Here is a 4,905-nt window from a genome sequence, read left to right on the forward strand (position 1 = left end):
ACATACTTTCTATACCTCATTTGTTGAGAGTTTTTTTTTTTTAATCATGAACAGATGTTGAATTTTGTCAATTTTTTTCACCATCTATGGAAATGATCATAGGGTTTTTGTCCTTCTTTCTGTTAATGTGATGTATAACATTATTGATTTGCATATGTTGAACAAGTCTTGCATCCCTTGGATGAATCCCACTTGATCATAGTGAATGATCTTTTTGATATTCTATTGAATTCAATTTGCTAGTATTTTGTTGAGGATTTTTGCTTGTATGTTCATCAGGAAACTCTATAGTTTTTTTTTTATTGTATCCTTGTCTGGTTTTGGTATGAGGGTAATACTGACCTCACAGAATAAGTCTGAAAGTATTCTCTCCAATTTTCTAGCATAGTTTGAGAATAATTTGTATTAGGTTTTCTTTAAATATTAGGTAGAATTCAGCAGTGAAGCTGTCAGGTCCCAGGCTTTTTGTTGATGAGAGATTTTTTTTACTGCTTCTATTTCCTCATCATTATTGGTCTGTTTAGATTTCTTTCTCTTCATAATCCAATCTAGGTAAATTGTATGTGTCTAGGAATTTATATATTTCGTCTGGTTATTCAGTTTGTTGACATATAATTATTCAAGTCTGATTTTATTTGTGTCTTTCCTCTTTTTTTTTTTTTTTGGTTTAGCTAATTAATTGTTCTTTTTTGTTTTTTTTGTCATTTTAGATAGAGTCTCACTCTGTCACCCAGGCTGGAGTACAGTGGCATGATGTCTGCTCACTGCAACCTCTGCTTGCCGGGTTCAAGTGATGCTTGTGTCTCAGACACCTGAGTAGCTGGGACTGCAGGCGTGCACCACCACGCCTCACTAATTTTTGTATTTTTAGTAAAGACGGGGTTTCACCATGTTGGCCAGGCTGGTCTCGAACTCCTGACCTCAATTGATCCGCCTGCCTCAGCCTCCCAAAGTGCTGGGATTATAGGCGTGAGCCACCGTAACTGGTCAAGAATTGTTCATTTTGTTTATCTTTTCTAAAAAACGGAGTCTTTGTTAATATTTTGTATTGTTTTTCTAGTGTCTATTTCATTTATTTCTGCTCTGGTCTTTATTATTTTCTTTCTTCTCCTATTTTTTTTGGTTTAGTTTGTTCTTATTTTTGTCCAGTTTCTTGAGTTACAACATTAAGTCGTTTATTAGAGATTTTTTTTAATGAAGCTGTTTATTGGTGTAAACTCCCTTTTATAACAGTTTCTGCTATATCCCATAGGTTTTAGTATGTTATTTTTTCCGTTTTCTTTTTTCTCAAGAAAATATTAAATTCACCTTCTAATTTCTTCTTTGATCCATTGTTTATTTAGGAGCTTGTTTTTAAATTTCCATGTATTTGCAAAGTTTGTGAAGTTTCTCCTGTTATTGTTTCTATTTTTATATCATTTTGGTCAGAAAATATACTTGATATGATCTCTATTTCCTTAAATTTGTTAGACTTGTTTTGTAGCCTAACATATTTATCCTGGAGAATATTCCATTTGCAGTTGAGAAGAATGTGTATTCCACAGTTATTTCATGGAATGTTCTGTAAATGTCTGTTAGATTCATTTGGTCTGAAGAGCAGTCAAAATCCAATGTTTCTATGTTGATTTTCTGCCTGGATGATCTGTCCATTATTGAAAATGGGGTGTTGACATCCGCTATTTTTTTCCCCACTTTCCCCCAAACACATATTGCAAGTATCACAGAAAATTGTAACAACACATGCGACACAGGCTGGTTTTCAACACATAGTGAGCCCAAGCATGAAGGGTGAGTACTGAAGATCTACAGAGGTCAGACTGGGAGCCCTGACACAGGAAGTTTGAATATCCCAAAACAGCTTTTTCCTCCCACAGTCCAGGCTCATCACTTCTTGCTAATCTAAGGTGGCTTATCCACACACAGAAATATAGGCTGCTCCATATATGTTAATAATTGCTCAGCTGTGTTTCACGAGGGATCTCCACAAGCCAAGCCCCAGCTCAAATTCCGTACAGGAAGTTCCTGTTTCTGTCAAAGAACTCTCGCCTCCTCACTACTTTGCTGCTGAAGCGACCCGGCTCCCCTGCCTTCAACTTCTCCAGCTTCTGATCACTTGGCAGCCTACCATCGTCAGTTCTTCTGGTGCTCTCAGAAGCACTGGAGTACTTCTGCAGCTCTCTCTGATGACCTAGGGCTGCAGCAAGAGGCACATAGCTCTCCTTCTCCAGATTCTGGCTTCCGTTATTCCTTCCCTTCCATCTCCTTCGTACATTTGTCCTGTGAGTGTTTGACTCTATCACTTTCAAAGCTATGGTGTGATTCGGGTCTTTGGATGAGGCTTCATGCCCTGGCATAAGCAAAGAGCCTGAGACAGAGTGGCCTGCAGGGAGTAGCTTTGAGGTATTTCCAGAGCCCTGGAGCTGCTGGAGCAAGTGGGCAACCCCAGTTTTCTTAAGGACTTTTTGATCCTGCTTCAGTTTCAGCTCCAATGTGGGTACAAACTTGCTTTTTAAAACTCTTGAGATCACATCAGTGCTGACATTAAAGCCTTCAGTCAACCTGGGAACTGACCAGGACTCTGCAAATTCCTTGTGTAAATACTGGATCTACTCCATGGGTTCCCATGTCAGGGTTCTGGGCAGAGCACCAGGTGTCTCCATTTGCCTCCAAATTTTCTGGAATCGGATTGCTTTTTTCTGTCATTGCAGGGTGCTAGGGGAGAGAGCCAATGGCAGAAGCCATGTATGGAAGCAGGATGGATGTTTGAAGAGCCTCAGGCTAAATCATGGGGCACCTAGCCCTCTTCTCTTGATAGCAAGGGCAATCGGTCCGTATCTGCCAGCTTGGAGCTGCTCTGTAAACCCAGAAACCTAACACTTAGAATAATAACTGCCTGTGAGCATGCCGAACTCTCTAAACTGGTGATGAAGTATGTCACTAGTGAAGGGACTAGTGGTCCCAGGGGAGCTGGACACCTGACACTGTGCTCTGGACATTGGGTAAGAAGAAACAAGGGCCCCTGTGCAGGTAGCAGCAGGACACCTGGAACCAAGGGGGTGTGGCCTGGGGTGCCAGGGCATGAGGCCCTGCTTCAAGCTGAGGGCCCAGGGAGGAGCTGGTATCTCTCCACCTCCTTTAGCTTCCATTCCTCTGGCTCCTAGTCAGAATTGCATTCCAGCTCCCAGATGATAGGGCCTGGGCCTGCCACCCGCTAGATCATGAACCCACAGTGAGGAATGGCAACACAGACATTCAAGTCCACCTAGAGACTCAGAGTAACCACCATGTCAATGCATACTAGCCTTCAGCATCCTACAACATGGCAGCAGCCTGACATCTCCTCTTATTATTGTATTGTAGTCTCTTTAGATCTACTAATATTTCCTTTATATATTTGGGTGCACTGATGTTGGGTGCATAAATATTTATGATTGTTATATCCTCTTGCTGAACCAATTCCTTTATCATTATATAATGATAAATATTTTGTTTCTACAGTTTTGGATTTAAAGTTAATTTTATTTGATATAAGTGTAGCTTATATTCATCCCTTCACTTTCAGTCTATGTGTGGTCTTACAGGTGAAGTGAGTTCTTGTAAGCAGCATATAGTTAAGTCTTGATTTTTTGAAGAAATATTTAACCACTATATATCTTTTAATTGAATAATTTAATTCATTTATATTCAAGGTTATTATTGATTGATAAGGACTTACTCTAGCCATTTTGTTAAGTGTTTTTCTGGTTGTTTCGTTCTTTCTTTCTCTTTCTTTCATTCGTTCATTCATTCATTCATTTGTTCATTCATTTAACTTTCTGGCTTGCTGGTTTTCTGCAGTGCTAAGCTTTGATTTTTTTTCTCTTTCTCACATTTATGGACTTCAGTATGTAAAACATCCTTTTATCACTGGTATAAAACCCACTTGATCATGGTGTATTATCTTTTTGATATGCTGTTGGATGCAGTTAGCTAGCATTTAGTATTTTGCTGAGGATTTTTGCATCTATATTCATCAGGGATATTGGTCTGTAGTTTTCCTTTTTTATTGTCCTTTTCGGATTTTTGTATTAGGGCAGGACTGGCTTCATAGAATGATTTAGGGAGGGCTCTCTATTTCACTATCTTTTGGAATAGTTTCAGAAAGATTGGTACCAATGCTTTGAATATCTGGTAGAATTCAGTTGTGAACCCATCTGGTCCTGGACTTTTTGTTATTGTTGGCAATTTTTTTTTATTACTGATTTAATCTCACCATTTGTTATTGGTCTGGTCAGAGTTTCTATTTCTTTCTGATTTAATTAGAAGGGTTGTATATATTTCCAGGATTTATCCATCTTCTCTAGATTTTCTACTTTGTGCATGTAAAGGTGTTCGTAGTAGCATTGAATAATTTTTTATATTTCTGTGGTATCAGTTGTAATATATCTCATTTTGTTTCTAATTGAACTTATTTGGATCTTCTGTCTTCTTTTCTTGTTTAGTCTTGCTAGTGGTCTATCAATTTTGTTTATCTTTTCAGAGAACCAGCTTTTTCTTTCTTTTTTAATTTTTTTTTATTTCAATTTCACTTAGTTCTGCTGTGGTATTTGTTATATCTTTTCTCCTGCTGGGCTTCAGTTTGGCTTGTTCTTATTTCTCTAGTTCCTTGAGGTGTGATCTTAAATGGTCTATTTGTGCTCTTTCAGACTTTGATATAGGCAGTTAATGCTGTGAACTTTCCTCTTAGCACCACTTTTGCTGTATCCCAGAAGTTTCGATAAGTTGTGTCACTCACTATTACTGTTCAGCTCAAAGAGTTTTTAAATTTCTGCCTTGATTTTATTGTTGACTCAAAGATCATTCAAGAGCAGATTATTTAATTTCCAAATATTTGTATAGTTTTGAAGATTCCTTTTGGAGTTAATT

The 4,905-nt window shown here is 38.1% G+C and overlaps 1 pseudogene; it reads right to left on the reverse strand.

Moving 5' to 3' along the window:
• Positions 1-2,000: 2,000 nt before the first annotated feature.
• LOC472053 (neugrin-like) lies at positions 2,001-3,286 on the reverse strand (annotated as a pseudogene).
• Between the last annotated feature and the right edge of the window lie 1,619 nt (positions 3,287-4,905).

Source organism: Pan troglodytes, chromosome 5 (genome assembly GCF_028858775.2).
Source record: "Pan troglodytes isolate AG18354 chromosome 5, NHGRI_mPanTro3-v2.0_pri, whole genome shotgun sequence".
Classification (NCBI taxonomy): Eukaryota; Metazoa; Chordata; class Mammalia; order Primates; family Hominidae; genus Pan; species Pan troglodytes.